At 38.4% G+C, this 17,466-nt stretch overlaps 1 protein-coding gene and 1 pseudogene across 1 annotated transcript in view; one reads left to right on the top strand and one right to left on the bottom strand.

The window, feature by feature from the left end:
• LOC134006258 (uncharacterized) overlaps positions 1–17,466 on the bottom strand; it is a 232,030-nt gene that overhangs the window by 1,001 nt on the left and 213,563 nt on the right. The window lies entirely within an intron of this gene.
• Positions 1,555–15,723, top strand: LOC134006263 (general transcription factor II-I repeat domain-containing protein 2-like; annotated as a pseudogene).

Raw genomic sequence — 17,466 nt, 5'->3', positions numbered from 1 at the left:
TGCAATTAAACAAAATATTCATCGTTGACAGTCCTAGTTTTAATGTAATGTATTATGCCTGTATGTCCTTCACCTTATTCTCCTTGCCTGGTTCCGCTACGCCCCCTACTGCCCGTCCAGCAACATTCATGTGCTGAGCTTCCAGCACCTTGAAGTTGTTGCTCACCTGCTAGCTCCAAACCTGTTTCTCGTGTAGTTATCCTCCAGCCTGACTCTCAGCCTATTAGCCTCAGTCCTTTGTCATGGATGTAATATATATGGGCTGATTTTCCTCCACTTTGAGTCACCACTGTGTTGTTTGAGGATCCATTAAATTCATTTTATTGTGCTTTTTAGAACGTAGTCAATATGCTTTTACATGTTGGTTGAATCAATTATTATTAATAATATATTATTAGCATTAAATTGAATCATTCTTGTTTTTTAAAATATATTTCATTATTATTATTTATCATAGTTTGTAATGATTTGAAACCAGCAGCAGTGTTACAGCAGCGTGTCAGTAGCAGCAGAAGAGGAAGAGGACGGACTTTACATGGTGACAGAAACATAATAAAACAGGAAAATGATGGAAAACTCTCTGCAGTCTCTGCACAGGAAGTAGAACCTGTGTTTGTGTTTTGATTTAAATGCTGAAAATTAGTATTGAACAACAGCCTGCTATTTAGTATTTGTGGACATTTTTACAAACAAACAAATTTACATTGCAGTTGGTCAATTCATGAGTAAAGCGTTGTATAGATTCCGCCACCAGGTGGTGCTGTAGAGCCAGTAAGAGTCGAGTTGTGAAACTGTCGAGAGAAGAAGAAAACTCGTTCAGTGCTACACAGCAGGACAGTAGCAGCTAGTTTATTTTATAATATACGTATATGAGTCTATACTTTATATAACAGCTGAGTAAACATACTGGTGGTACAGACTATCACTCAGAATGTAACATATATATATAAATTCCGCCACCAGGTGGTGCTGTAGAGCCAGTAAGAGACGAGTTGTGAAAGTGTCGAGAGAAGAAGAAAACAGCCTGACAGTAGCAGCTAGTTTATTTCATATATACATATATTATTATTAATATAACAGCTGAGTGAACATACTGGTGGTACAGACTATCACTCCACGGTAATTATGTGTTATTTGATGTAAAAATATTTTCCAAAATGTAAATTAGTCTCAAACTTTGTAAAAGTGTTTCACATTTTGTAATGACTAACAAATTCATCAAATAGTGTGACGTGTGGCGCTCATAATTCATGATGGAGGTAATCTGTTTAATAAATTAGTCTTCTTATCTTTTATTTACTGTAGAAGTTCAGAATGTATTTCTTGATGATTGGCCGATAACAACCACCTGACTCATGCCAGCAGGTGAATACCTTATTTTATTCCACTTAAAGCAATGGATAAGTAGAAAAACAAGCTTTGAAAAATGTGTTGTACTTCATATTTTGATAAGGGTTAGGGTTAATACATGACATCTAACAAGAAAACTTAAACAACCTAAAACAAACCTTAGTAGGATTTTCCATGCAGAACGTTTAATTGTAATGGAGTATTATGACGTTGCTGTGTTGGTACTTTTACAGCAGTAAAGTATCAGAGTACTTCTTCCACCTCTGCCTGGTCTCCTGTGAAGAAGGTGATGAAGCTCCTCTGTGTTTACTGAGGAGCCATCTGCTGCTTCTGACTGGTGGTTGAACACAAAACATCACTGTGGGACATTAAAACATTTCAGACGGAAATATTAATCAGTTAATTAAGGAAACAGTAAAATAATCGTTTGCTTGATTAAATAATTGTTGTATTTTCTCTGTTGAAATGAGGAGGTGGTCTCACATTACAGTCCAGGTTAGGAAGCCCTGAAGGGAAGTGAGGGAAATAAAAATCTGTTGATCTGTTTTCAAAGTCTGATCTGAACTGTTTTCTCTCCTGTGTTTATCACTTAAGAACAGGAGAAAAAAGGTTTTGACAATTGATTTATCAGGATCATTTTTCAAGTGTTTCATGTTGTAATACTCATTTGGGCCACAAGAGGCTGTAGTGCATCTCTACTCCATCTTCTTAATAGGACTAAAGTGACTCACATCGGGTAGTGACATACCCGATGTGAGTCGGTACCCGATGTGAGTCACACATGCGCAGTAGCATCCTCCATCGTCGACCATCTTGGACAGCTACTTACGGCAACACCACTTGGACAAACTACTGTTATATGTTGGATAGATGTATTTCATACATGTTTCAGCAGTTGGATGCGAGTCCGCACAAAATATAGAAACAATAGAAGTTCAACACAAGTTTGAACATCTGTATGTAACCGGGGAAGTATTAATACCATAGACTGTATATAAAATGGACATAACATCCGTGACGTCACCCATTGGTTTGTGGACTGCTGTTTGGAAGCGAATAGTTTCGGATCTGAGCAGCACCATCTTGAAAATTTCCGGTGCATGCTGGGAAAAATAAAAACACGGATTCTACTTATATGAGCATCAGGAGGAGCATGAGGCGCCCTCCTGAACCTGTGAACCAATCAACCTGTCAATCACGACGTAGCCACGCCCTAATGCATACCCTGCTTTATCGTCACATATAAAATCAGGGAGGCCAAAATGTCCCAAATGAACGTCATACTGCATTGAAGAAGGCTTTAAACTAGCGATTGAGACCATAAACACATTTTGAAAACGTTTACTGAGGTTAGAAATCAAGTGAGAAGTTGGTGAATTCTCCATTGACTTGTATAGAGACGGAAGTCCTTTTGACACCAAAACGGTCGCCCCCTGGTGGCCTTTTGATAGAATGCAGCTTTAAGTTACTTCTGCGTTGGCATCATTTCAGACGACCGGAACTCCCCACCTGGTTATGAGGCACTGTCGGTTGTGTAGATATATGCTATGAACTGGCCACTGCTAAAATATCAGATAAGGGGATTAATTACTTTATTGTTTGTTTCATATAAATATGTGGTCCTATGTGTAACAATTTGAAAGCAGTAAGCTTGTTGTGTAATAAGAATGCATCCCAGCTGGAAGACAGTTGACCTTTGGTAAAGACATGATTATCACATTGCAGGGGTAAAGACAGAACAGTGCTTCTCTCAATCAATAATGATTAGGAAGTCATCATCATTATCTCAGGGGCTATTGTTATGAATGCACCCTAAATGACAGTAGAAAAGTATTGAAGACAGTTTACCCTGAAGTGTAATTTAATAGGTAGATTCTTGATGTGTTGATGAAGAACGAAACCACCGTTGACACGTCCCACTTGTATATGTTAAAGGTTTATTATTAACAGGAGATCGGGGTCAAACATTCAGTCATAGCCCTGACAATCCTGTGTTAAACGATGCAGAACTAACCCTTAAAAAACCCCACAGGATGTCTTGTGATTGTGTAGTTTCAGAGGAAGGGGGTCACATGGAAGTCACACACTATTACACCTGTTTAAGGAGGCCACAGGAAAGTCACATATCCTGGAATGTGAGAAGATGGAGGATGGAGTCAGATCAACAGCCAATCAGGAGGAGACAACACCTCACACATTGCATAAACATTCTGTATTGTGTATAAAATGGGTCAGGGAAAGCATAGTAGGTCAGACTTCATGAACTGACAAACACTGTTGTTCGTCAGGGATAGGAAGATCTCGACCCAGAGCTCTGTACGCTTTATTCATTTACTGCTAAATAAAATAGCCTGTTGAGACCGCTCATCTTCTCCTATTCTTTCATTTAACGACCACACGGACTGAGCTAACACATAGTGTAAGATTTAGCAAGTAGAGATAGCTCATATCCAAACAGTTGTCAAAGAGTACAATCTATGTCGGCATTTTGACACCAAACACGGAGCTAAGTATGCCAAACTTAGCCTTCCAGAAAAACAACAAATTGTCCAAGAATTAAAAGGCAAACTACGATTGCAGCAGAATGTGTTCATGAAATCCACAACCAAAATCACTGCAGCAGTGAAAGCTAGCTTTATTGTGGCTGAAGAAATCACCCGAGCTTCAAAGTCTTTTGCAGATGGTGCCTTCTTGAAGCAGTGCATGCTGAAGGTCTGTGACCAGGTGTGTCCCGACCAGATACAGACTTTTAAAAATGTCAGTTTATCAAGAAACACCATCGCGGACTGAGTTACGGAACTAACAGGAAATCTGGCAACACAGCTGGCCGAAGAGACACGCAGCTACATAGCTTTTTCATTAGCTGAAAGCACAGACAACACGGATACAGCGCAGCTATCCATTTTTATTAGAGGCGTTAAGTTGGACCTCTCTGTCACTGAGGAGCTGTTGATTCTAGCTGCCATGCATGGGACCACAACGGGACGGGACATTTTTAATGAAGTGGAGAAGTCCATGAATAAAAATGCATTGCCCTGGGAAAAGTTGGCAGGATTAACTACAGACGGTGCTCCTGCAATGTGTGGAGGAAAAGCGGGCTTGGTTGGACTAATGAAGGAGAAAATGGAAAAAATTAACTGTCACACGCCTCTGATAACGTATCATCGCATTATCCATCAAGAAGCTTTGTGTGGGAAGGTGCTGGGGATGGATAATATCGTGACCACGGTCATGAAAACTGATTCGGGCGCCTGGCCTGAACCACCGTCAGTTCCAGCTGTTCTTTCAGGAGATGGGCTCGGAGTATGGAGACGTGCCGTATCATACAGAAGTGCGGGGGCTGAGTAGGAGCAAAGTCCTCAAACCTTTTTTTTGAGCTAAGGGAGGACATTGCTCTTTTCATGCAGAGTAAAGGAAAACCCTTGTCTGAATTGTCAGATCCAAACTGGCTTGTTTGACTTTGCTATGTTGTGTGACATAAACGAGCATCTCGCCCAACTGAATCAGAAGCTGCAGGGACGCAAACAAGTCATCCCGCAGATGTCCGACATGATCACCGCTTTCCAGCATAAACTTGACCTATGGATGTACCAAGTGAAACAGGACAATCTTGTCCACTTTCCTGTTTGTCAGAGCATCTCAACCTCGTTTCTCGGTACTTTTTCATGTGCTCAGTTAGCTACCAAACAGAGCAAAGTACCAGGATGTTGCAATCCAGGACTTTTACCGTCTGCTGCCCCCTGGTTTGATGCCACAGCTTCGACTTCATGTTGCCTGTGTTCTGTCTATGTTTGGGAGCACCTATCTGTGCGAACAGATGTTTTCCTTAATGAATCTAAACAAAAACAAGCACATATCACGCATCACTGATGATAACCTCCACGCTGTTCTACGGATTGCCTCAGCACAAGACCTAAAACAGACATTGACACACTGGTCACGGAAAAACGGTGTCAGACATCCGGCCAGAAAACGCATAGGTAAGCATTTTTTAAAACCTAATTAAAATATGATAACATGTATTTCAACCAAGAAGAAGAATAGTTTAACTGAGTGCAATTTAATGATTGTGCTTGCATTTTGTTTTGTTTGTTATTTTCAGAACATGATCAATGGATGAGGATGGTGGAGAGGGGATCCACTTGGTGTGTTCAAGGACAGGGAGCATCTCCTCATCAACTTCACCTAAAAACTTGACCAATATAGTTGTGAATTGAGACAACCCTGATTTTGTTATTTTGAGTTTATTACATATACTACTTTATATGTGTAGCAATGTATTTAGTGTTTACAGGTTTGTGTGTTTATATGCAGACAAATCTGCAAGGCTGTGTGCAGCCATTTGTTTTTGTAAAATGCTACATCTGTCACACATGTTCTTAGCAGCTCACAATTGTTGGTTGTACTTATTCTGTTATTCTGCCCCTCTCAACTGTGACCCAAAGGTTTTGAATAAAGTTAATGTCATAACTAGTGTTGGATGATGTTTTTCTTTATTCACTTGGATAGTTTGATCATTGATTGATGGAGTAATGTGGGTTTCTTAACCTGACAATTTAAAAGGATTTATGTTATAACAGAGCAACTAGTAAACTTTTTTATTTTTTTATTTTTTACATCTATGCAAATGCATATGTAATATTTGTAATTTGAATAAGTAATACATTCAGAGTTATTTAACATTAAGGAGTAGTTTATTTTACATTACATTTGGTTACATTTAGTTACATTTAAACTGTCTTACCGTTACATGTGGCCCTTTGAGGGCAACCATTATGCTGATGTGGCCCTTGGTGAAAATGAGTTTTACACCCCTGCTTTAGGGGATGAAAATACTGACATTCAATTCTTTTTTACATTAATATTCATCATTAACATTTACATAATATAACATTAGTATTACCTTCATCTTAGCATGAAGATGTGTTTATGAAACGAGGCCTTGATCAGATTCTCTTGTCTTCAGGAAAATGTTTCAACTTTTCAAACAGATGAAAAAACATTATTGTTAGAATGAAAACACACAATAAATGATTTAATAATGACATTTACATTTTATTATCAGCTGTTTGTTTCTCTATTAACTGTTCAGTTCAGTGCCTTCAAACTGGATTGCTGCTACCAGTGTGTGTGATAAAAATTACAGCCAGCAGGTGGCAGTTGATCTTCATTTTTTACAAGAGGCTGCATTCATGTTGGTTATCACTAAACAGCCAAGCTGCAAAGTAAACAGTCACTATATCTATAAAGTATATGTATATCAACAATCAACACATTTCCTTTTCAACTGTGTATTAGATTAGGGAGGGACGTGAGGTCTCCACTGAGGTTAAGGTGAACTTTAGGTTTATAAGCAGCAACACAGGTCACCATTTCTGATGGTCACAGATTTTGGTGTAACACCATAAAAATAAAAATATATATTTTCAGACAATACTTGCATAAAATATTACATTTTTCTGAGGTAATGAGTGTTCACATTTTCCTCTATCATTGCCCATCCTTACCAAGATATAGAAATTATTACTTAGATTTTTGTTTTTAACATGTGACTGTTTCATTAGCAACTAGATCATACTTCACAATGTGATTATGCATGAAAAGCCTAACCTTTTCATGCATTGGCTCTACTATATTACATTTGAGTCTGTGTGTCATAGCCTATATAAACATTTTGCATAAATCCCATTATCAATATATATTGACTTTATTAAACAGTGGTGTGTCATCATGCATTATCTCATTTAAACAAACTGTCTTGACTTTTCAGCAGTGCTGTGAGGACAATAGCCACAGAATGAGACAGCAGAGGCCTGAGGCTACAGGTACTCAAACCTTCTGATTAACCCTTTCATGCCTCTATATGCATATATTTCAATTAATGTACAAATGCTAATAAAATACCTATCTAACTAATTCATCCCACAGCAACTCAATAACAATTCTCATTTACATACACCATCTCATTCACACATGGCCTAACATGTCCTTGGTTGTGTGGATCTAATTTCAACAACAACAACTATCTGACTCAATTACACTCATGGATTATAATTTTAAGATAATTACTTGATTACTTAACTTCAGTAACCTTTAAAGTAAGAGACTGAGAACAGAAGTCGTCGAACAGCCAACTGGGACTTTATTGAAGATGTAGCAAACATAGCAGACACCAACAACGTACATCCAAGAAACAATGAAGAACAGCTCTTCATACACTTTATACTATTGTTTGGCGTGTCGGTGTCATTTGTTATTGTGTGTGTGTCAGGTCAAACTGACCCAACGTGTTCCAGCCAAGATTCAGTTTCCTGTAAGCGTAACAACTTTCTCGTAAGTGTTGGCTTCCTGATCTTCCTTGGGGATATCGATATGGTAAAAACAACTCCTTAAAATGCTTGTTGCGACATCCCCAACTAGTACAACTATTGACCTTTCATCTCTCTTATTGTTCTCACATTTTACTATGATGCACACATATCTGCCTCTACATAATTTACTCAACTGCATAAAAAAGCACTTTAATATTTACTTTTCAGCTGAGCGCTGTGAGAACCATCGCCAGCGAAAGAGACTGAAGAAGACATTGGAGCCACCTCAGGTTACAGGTACTCATACTTTCTGCTTTACATACACAATCTTATTCACACATGGCCTAACTAAGCTTGGTTGTGTGGATCTCATTTCAAACTACTAACTGACTCTATTACACTCATAAATTATCATTTAGTCAACTGCATAAAAGCCACAATTGAAATATTAACTTTTCAGCTGAGTGCTGTGAGGACAGTCAGCAGTAAATGAGACTGAAGAGATCATTGGAGACACCTGCAGCTACAGGTACTCATACTTTCCAATTAACCCTTTCAGACATTAAAGGGTTAACCAACATGTGGCTCCTGGTTATGTTTAACTAATTACAGACAACATTCTGACTTTTAAGGTCAACGATGAATGGCAGCTCAGCAGTGGAAAACAACAGACAAAACCAGAAAGAGGAATCAAACCTTCAGAAGAGCATGGACAGCTCCACACCAAGTCACACATGCAGTTCCATTTGATACACCTCACATGGATTTAGTCCTTTAGTTCCTGCACTGCTGTTATGTTCCCTTGGGAAACATATAATTGCATGTATTATATAAATTATATATAAAGATGTACATATCTTCTGTCAACAATCCCTAAAACTTTGTATGGCAAGTTCTCCTTTTGGTTTCTTTTTTACTCTTTACCTTATATATAGTCACATACATTTATCTCCTTCACTTTATCTCTGTGCCTCATCAGTGTGTGTGTGTGTTTGTGTGTGTGTGTGTGTGTGTGTGTGTGTGTGTGTGTGTGTGTGTGTGTGTGTGTGTGTGTGTGTGTGTGTGTGTTGCCATGGCCCAAGTGTGTTTGGGACACATACTTACTGTGACCTTCATATACAAACATACATTTTTCTCACTGCTTTAATCTAAGAGCGTGTCTTTTGGCAAGTAAACAGGTGCTGCAGCGCCCAACGGGCGAATTGTTCTAGTATATTATAATAATATAATAAACATTATCAGGACAAACTGATAAATGTCACCTATGCTGACCACAACATGAAGGTTTCTGTCTGAACAGTGTTGACAGTTGGACGTCCTGATCTGCAGCTCAGGTCACACTGATGCTGGTTCTCATGCATGTGGTCCAGCTGAAGGGAAATAAAGAGCAACATGAGCGTCTGTCAGCGTCTGTGTTTTTAACCACAAAAACATGATCTATAACACTACCCTTCCTTCATAGGTCTTGTGTTTAAATTTAAAGCCAAAAAACAAGGCTGTAAAATAATTAAAGGACATACATGTCACCCAGTGCAGCGATGAGGCTCACTGATGTGTTTTTAATAGTTTTGGAACAACAACAGAGTCAACAACATGTGATTAGGTGTGAACTGGCTGGGGTCTATAGTTTTGCCTCTAAGGGACTGAGGGTCAGTCAATGTTATGAGGGATTAGCTCAGGACTAACGGTAGGCGTTTGTTACTTTGGCGTTGGCTACGGCCCACAGTTACCTATGTTACTGTGCATAATTGGGTTACAACAAAACCAGCTGACGTCTATTTGCTTGCCAAGGGACATTAGTATACAATTAGTTGACAATAAGAAAAAGATAGAAAACCCAAAGAATCTGATTGTGTTGTAATATCAGTTTAATATTGTATTTCAGGTACTTAATACCAGCACAGATTCAGTTTGTATTTGTACAGAACGTGCACTGTTTAAGGAACCAGTCAGGAGGTTTAAGTGATAATTCTGTCATCCTGCTGGTTGGTAAACACTTCTTTAGTGACATCTAGTGTTATAGGAGAAACTGCCTCAAATCTAAAAACCTTCAGTACACACAGGATGTACTGAGCTAGCCTGGGGGTTTTATGAGAGGACAGAGGTGGTCGGACCCCTCCCTGTGGGTACTCACAAGTTAATTGGTGACTCTATATGTCATCCCTGTGATTGACTGGTGACCTCTCCAGGCTTTACCCTGCCTCTCACTTAATGCCAACTAAGACTGGCTCCAGCCCCCACTGGTGTATTGGTACTTTTACTACAGTAAAGTATCAGAATACTTTTGTATACACATTTGTATTGGTATTGGCAGGGGCGTTTCTAGACCCCCTGGGGGCCCTAGGCAAGAAGGACCATGGGGCCCCACTGAATAATGATGAATGAAGTCCAGGACTACGGATCAGTAGAGAAATCTTTTATTAAACAATGAACATATAAAATAAATCATATATATATATATATATATATATATATTCGTGTGCCCAGAGAGATATGTTCGCTTCATTTTTTCATCTGTGTGTTTAACAGGGACCGCACGACAATGCCAGCTAGTAGGGGGGCCCCATTAGGGAGATTCCCGACATTTCATTGCAGTGTCTACGGTGGTTTCAAGTTGTGTCGCTGATATGGAGCGATATCAGCCGTCTGTCGGCCCCCCCCCTACTAGCAGCTAGCCAGTGACAACTCGGAAAGGGCCCTGTGCGGGGCATTTCGATGCGTTGTCGTTGCAGCGTCTAAAGCAGTTCCATTATTTTGTCATTGACGTCAGCCGTCCCTCGAGGCCCCCTTCAGCTCGGGGCCCTAGGCAATTGCCTGGGTTGCCTGCCCCGTTGCGGCGTCCCTGGGTATTGGTACTGGTCTGGAACCGTTTTTACTTGTTTCTTAACAGTATAATAAATGTAAATGATAAATATGAATCAATCACTGATCAGTGTTTATTCTGTCTGTTTTTTCTGTAGTAAGTCATTGATCATGTTGATTTTTTAGGTCTGTAATTCACCTCAAACCAAACTATTTCTTCTCTGCATCAGCTGCAGAAATGTTTCCTTTTAACTCTGAACATGTGGTGAAATCAGTAGTTTGAAACAGTTTAATGTATGTGTCAGTTAGAAAACCAAAAATACTGGAAATGGTTTATGGTTTATAAAGTAGATTTGAATGTTTTGCATACACAGTGTTTAGTGTGTATGTGTGAAGTTTACTACAGCAAATGAAAAGAGATGTGCGAATATATTTATTGTTTTACAGTTCATTTTTAAATGTCCTTCTTTATTTCTATTATTATTTGTATCCAGGACCGATATGGAAATAAGTGATTATTAAACTGAAGTTGTGACAGAAACAGTAAAAATAAACCTGATAACTTACAGGAAGTCTGATGCAGTGTGCAGCAGTTAGGACCGCCCTGCTGCACTCAACAATTAAAGAGAGTTCCTGCTTGTAATGTTTAATTCACCTTCACATCATCAGAGGAGAGAACATCAGTCCAGATCTAAACTACTGCACCAGTTGTAGACTGAATTAATTCACAACTTAAACCTGGATTTTCATTTATTGTAGTTTCTGTCAGCTTGTGAAACCTTCTCACACTCATTTTACTGTACGACTAAACTGGACTTAACCTGAGGACTTCTGTGCTGAGTCTATTTTACAAAATAACTGGAAACAGCAGATTCTGGTTCTATGGCTGCTTCACTCATCTCTGTGCTGTTACTGTTCTTCTGTCTACTGCAGTCTGCCTCTGCAGGTAAGATGTTCGTGTGTGTGTGTGTGTGTGTGTGTGTGTGTGTGTGTGTGTGTGTGTGTGTGTGTGTGTGTGTGTGTGTGTGTGTGTGTGTCAGCGCAGCTAGGCGAGAATAGTAAATAATGAAAGGTGACGGGTGATAAATGTCATGCCACGTGCGAACACATGGGAAGCCTGTGTGCACGCTCGTCTCAACGTACAAATAATCATTTACTTTATGATGACGAATTTTGAGTTTAATATCTGCTTCGCTTCACAATTCAAGCAGTGCATGTATTTCCAGGAGAAAACGATGAGACTGTTTAGCATATTTAAGTCGTTAAGACGTTAACACGTTAAGGCGTTTGAAGTGTGGCTTTTGTACAATAGTGACACACGCGTTAACGCCTATAACACATAACTACAACATTTCGCAGATTCCGTGGTTGTTGAATAAATGTTCACATTTATTAGAATTTCATTTTTTTCCCTTTATAATTATTTTTAAAAACAAGGAAATAGCATGTCTACCCCAAAATTCATTTTTTTTTATAACTCCACATCCACTCTTTCATTTTTACGCCCACCATTACCACTAACACGTCAACATTTACGTCCACACTTCCATACATACTAGATTCCCAATCCTGCTTCACATATCCTATCCCTACGTCTCGGCTAGTTTACCAAGTTCTTATAAGGCTTCATTAATATCCTGCCAAACTTTCACAAACTGTTGTTTTGTATTGTTATCCTCAAACATGCTTTCTCTAGGTTGAGAAGGTACTTCATTAATCCTTTCCATTCCTGCAGGGTCGGTGCATGTTTGTCTTTCCAGTGTTTTAAAAATAACTTTTCATAAACCAACGAGGAAAAGAGGATCTTCCATCCCATGGGATACTTTACCCGTCTATCATCTGAAAAATACACTGTATAGCTGTGAATCAAAAAAACAAATCCAAAAATGGTTGTCAGATACTTGTAAAGTTGTAAAGTTGAGGTAGAATTTAAATTGTGTCTCATATGTATTATTAACCTTCTGACATTATAGATCCATTTCTTCTTGAATTCATTCATCCAGGGTAGGGTCCGTTGCACTGACGCCTGCAGGGGAAGACGCCATTTGTCCAAAACTCCGCAAAAGAGCATTGTAAAGTTCAAAAGTTTATATTTATTGGAAAAAAATGTATGTAATCATTTCCTAAATTCAGAACACATTTTTACCTAACTAAATTATCTGATTCAATCCATATTTATTGGTGTTTAGCCTTTCTAAAACAACTTTTTCAATTCGTCAAAAAAACTTTTTTTTTCCTGCTTGCCGCAATTATTTGTACACTGAGACGAGCTGCACACAGGCGTCCGCTGCGTTCGCACCACGAATAACCCCTCGCTATTTGATTTCCACAAACATTACACAGCGTGTGCCTGCACGCTTGTCTAGAATTGTTTATTTATTTATTTATTTTTTCAATGTATTGTGCGACACACAAACCTTACATACTTACAAACATATAGGGGGTGCAGAGGTACAAACAAAACAGTGTCATAAACAAAAGGCAGCAAAAATACTTTACAGGTCATTTCCACAGAATTTCTCCATAATATCGTATGTTTTAGCAGCTTTCTTATTTCTAATGTCCTTGATTGTGACAGCATAACGGTGCAGTTCTTGTCGAAAGAGTAAAATGTTTGGTTTAGATTTGTCCCATTTGTTTTTATGGATGTGAAATGTCCTCAAACTCATGATCAATTGACAGAAGAAACACAAATCTTTGTCTACCGTCCGGTCATCAAAGTAAATTAAAATAATTTTTCCTGGAAACTGATCGTTCTTCCTGTTTTCTCTTGTACAAAATGCTGAACATCTTTCCAAAAGGTTCTAGCGTACGTACATTGATAGAATAAGTTAGCAATGGTTTCATCTTCAAGTCCACAGAAATCGCACAAATATTCAATGTCCATTTTAAATCTTTCAAGTGTTTTCTTTGCAGGGTAGATTTGATGTAATATTTTAAACGAGACTTCTTTCACCTTGTTATTAAAACAGAATTTGTCACCAACCAGCCACGCTTTATGCCAGTTAACCTCTCCAAATTGTGCAGACCAATACATTTGACCTCTAGGCAGAATCATTGATTGTAAGCAGCTTCTCAAATATCTGTTAGAGCAGGATTTTTTTGTAATGTCTACTTCGCCAACAAAAATCTCACATTTATAATTTTCTGCAACAGCAGTATTTCTTTCAGTCCCTTTCAGAAGCTGCAGCGCCCCCTGTGGTAGTGCATCAAAGATCACAGCATATTTCTTCGGCGTAACTGGCAACTGAAATTTTAACAAGAATTCTCCATAAGAAAGTAAAAAACCTCGGTTGTTAATAAGTTGATTAACTAATAAAATTCCATGCTCCACCCAATCCTTATAAAACAGTGATTTGTTTTTATAAAGGATGTGTTCATTATTCCAAATATAGTAACTGGTTGGTGAGAAGTTATGTTTGTAGATCAGTTTCCAGGCCAGCAGAGCTTGTTTGTGAAAGTTTGACAGAAAGCTTTCCAACTTTGTAGTTACATTTCAACAAAAACTGTATTCCGCCTAATGATTTAAATACATGTATGAGAAAAGAGTTCCAGAAGTTGTTCTTCTGTCTGCTTAAGTTAATTAACCAGTTAATCTTAAAAGAGTTATTTAATGTTTCAAAAGTTAACACATCCAAGCCACCATCCCTCTTGGCGTTACACAAAATATATTTTTTTTAAGAAATGACACCTGTTCTTCCAGATAAAGTTAAATAAAATGTGATCTAGTTTCTTAGAGACTACTGCAGGCATTTTTCTAGTGCTAGAAACAAATATACAGATCTTGATATTCCTTCAGCTTTAGATAATAGCGTTCGGCCATTTAAGGTTAAATCCCTCATTAACCACATATGGTATTTTCTTTTTATTTGTTGAGTTATTGGTTTAAAGTTTACCTCTGAGCACCTGTTTTCATTTTTGTCAAGTACTACAGCCAGGTATGTCACAGTTTGTTTAACAGGAATCTCACTCAATTCTAGCATATAACAGTGTTTAAGGGGAAACAGCACAGATTTACTAAGGTTCATTGTCAAACCAGAAACTTCAGAAAATTCCCTGATGCAATGAACAGCTGTGTCGAGTTCATTTTGGTTGGACAGAAAAATTGTTGTGTCATCCGCTAATTGAGCTAATTTGAATTGTCTACCTAAACCCTTATACCCTGAAAATTGCTTCTTTTAATATGTGTTGCCATGACCTGTGTGAGCAGCAGGGGTGTAGCACCAAATTCTGGGCCCCCATACATAAGCTTCCTGGAGGGCCCCCCACCCCACCCTAGACCCACCCCACCCTTACCCAAACACACACACTGTACTCTACCCTTACGTTGTTTTACTGTGGTTTGTGAATTGTGTTGTTTTCAGTTTGAGCTCACAGTATTGGAGATCGCAAGGCCTATTAATAACCCCCAAAGTAGACTATAACACACCTGTTAAAATTTACTTCCTAGGTTACTTCAAAAAATTGCTAGGGCTACTTTATAATAATATACAACCACACAAGACTCACCAGTCAGTCAGATTTTACTTTCAAAAGAAATGTAAACATCCTTCTGATTTTTTCCTCTGAATGTTTTTTTTTATTGTTCTTTAGACCAACTGATAAAAGAGGTAACAGCAGAACCTGGCGATGATGTCACTCTGTCATGTCGAGCTCCAAACAACGTCAACATAACAATAGTTGAGTGGAGCAGATCTAACCCTGAGAAACAAGTCTACTTGAAGCGAGACGGGCACGTGGTGACAGCAGACCAGGATCCATCTTATGTGAACCGGGTGCAGCTGAAGGACGATGAGATGAAGAACGGTGACCTGTCTCTGATTCTGAAGAACGTGAGCAGCAACGATGAAGGAAGGTATGAGTGTCTCTATAAAGAGAAGACAGGAGGACGCAGGAAGAGAGTTCTTGATTTCAACTTCAGCCCCAACTTCATGGTCTACCTGAATGTTAAAGGTGAGTTTGTGGATGTGAGAAATGATAGTTCCACATCTGGACAGGAGTATGATCACATGTTCACAGTTCCACATGTTTTGTTCTTCAGGCTTCAGCACATTGACTTGTAAATAAAATAATGGATACCACATTAAAGTCTCAGCTTTAATGTGACTATTTTACATCAGTATAGAAAGAACTGTGAGGGAAATAAAACACTTTAACACTAAAATGTGGAACTGTCCAAATACTTCTGGACTGTACCTGACAGCTGATACCTCACACCTGTTTCTGCTCTGCAGGTCCAACAGATAGAAGCTCAAAGTAGAAAATACATTAAGGATATTTTGTAGTAATTCTGTTATTCTTGTCAGTTTTGTAATTCTCATAACATCTCTGACACTCAGGTGTAAAAACTCCACAGCAACTGAATCAACTAAAGTAAAACTTTTAAGAAAATGAGTGATGTTGATGAGTAAAATGTTGCTTTAACTCACAGGAACCAGAGTCTGTCTCTGCTTCATCATCTGAGACTCACATATTTCCATATCATCTATATTCATATATACTATATAATGTACAGCTGCCACATGTTTACATCAACAACACTAATGGATGGAACTGCCTAATGTAGTGAAACTAATCTTTTATTCATCCTTCAGAAGTTAGAAATGACTCACAGAATGTGCAAATAGAAGAGTTCAGTTCACCTGTATTAATAATAACAGCAGATTCTGTATTTATGAGCAGTTTGAAATGACAAACATGACATTTTATACCAATACTGAACATTCACTTGTTTTACTTTTAATGATGAAAAATAAAAAGTGAAGAATTTTAAAGCTGATTTTTCTCCTCTGGATGTTTTTTATTGTTCTTCAGACCCACAGAACCAAAACCCACTAAAAGAGATAACAGCAAATCCTGGAGATGATGTCACTCTGCCATGTGAAGCTCTAAACTATGTCAACATAACCCTTGTTGAGTGGATGACATCTGATGTATCAGTCTGCAAATTTGAAAATAGGCAAACGTTCCCAAAACAGCAACATCCATCTTATGAGAACCGGGTGCAGCTGAAGGACACTGAGATGAAGAACGGTGACCTGTCTCTGACTCTGAAGAACGTAAAGAGCAGCGACGATGGAATATATATGTGTCTCTATGCAGGAATGAAAGGAACTGAGAAGATTCAACTCATGAAGATCGTCCACCTGACTGTTGAAGGTGAGTTTATGGTTGTGAGAAATGATAGTTCCACATCTGGACAGGAGTATGATCACATGTTCACAGTTCCACATGTTTTGTTCTTCAGGCTTCAGCACATTGACTTGTAAATAAAATAATGGATACCACATTAAAGTCTCAGCTTTAATGTGACTATTTTTACATCAGTATAGAAAGAACTGTGAGGGAAATAAAACCCTTTAACACTAAAATGTGGAACTGTCCAAATACTTCTGGACTGTACCTGACAGCTGATACCTCACACCTGTTTCTGCTCTGCAGGTCCAACAGATGGAAGCTCATGGGGTGTAAAACTTGGATTAGGTCTGACAGTTGCTGCTCTGGCTCTGGCTATTCTTGTTTATGTGATCTACAAGAAGTGTGATGACTAGATGATCCAGATGTTCTTCAGCAGCTTCAAGAGAATGAAAACGGTCTATAAACATCACTCATAACATCTCTGACACTCAGATGTGAAAACTCAACAGAAACTGAATCAACTAAAGTAAAACTAGAAATCTTTACTAGAAATCTTCTTCAGTAATTTTGGGAGGTTCAGGTGTGACTTCTTATTGAACCCCTCATTGGATTGCCACCTTATCGTGGTGGACGGTCTTCATCACAAAGATAAAAATCATCAAGACAAAATGTAAAAGAAACAAAACTTTGAAGACAATTAAAACTGAAACTTTGTAATGAGATTAATAATAAATACTGATGTTTAAAGAAGAAGTCACAAAGTGCTTTCCAAAGACAAAAAGGTGAACTAAAGTAGATCCAGTAAGAAGAAGCAGTGAGGTTAATGCATGAATTAGTGAAACAGAGAAAACTAAAAGAATAAACT

Source organism: Scomber scombrus, chromosome 23 (genome assembly GCF_963691925.1).
Source record: "Scomber scombrus chromosome 23, fScoSco1.1, whole genome shotgun sequence".
In the NCBI taxonomy this organism is placed as follows: Eukaryota; Metazoa; Chordata; class Actinopteri; order Scombriformes; family Scombridae; genus Scomber; species Scomber scombrus.
The sequence above is the reverse complement of the archived record's forward strand: the minus strand, read 5'-3'. Positions and strand labels throughout refer to the sequence as shown.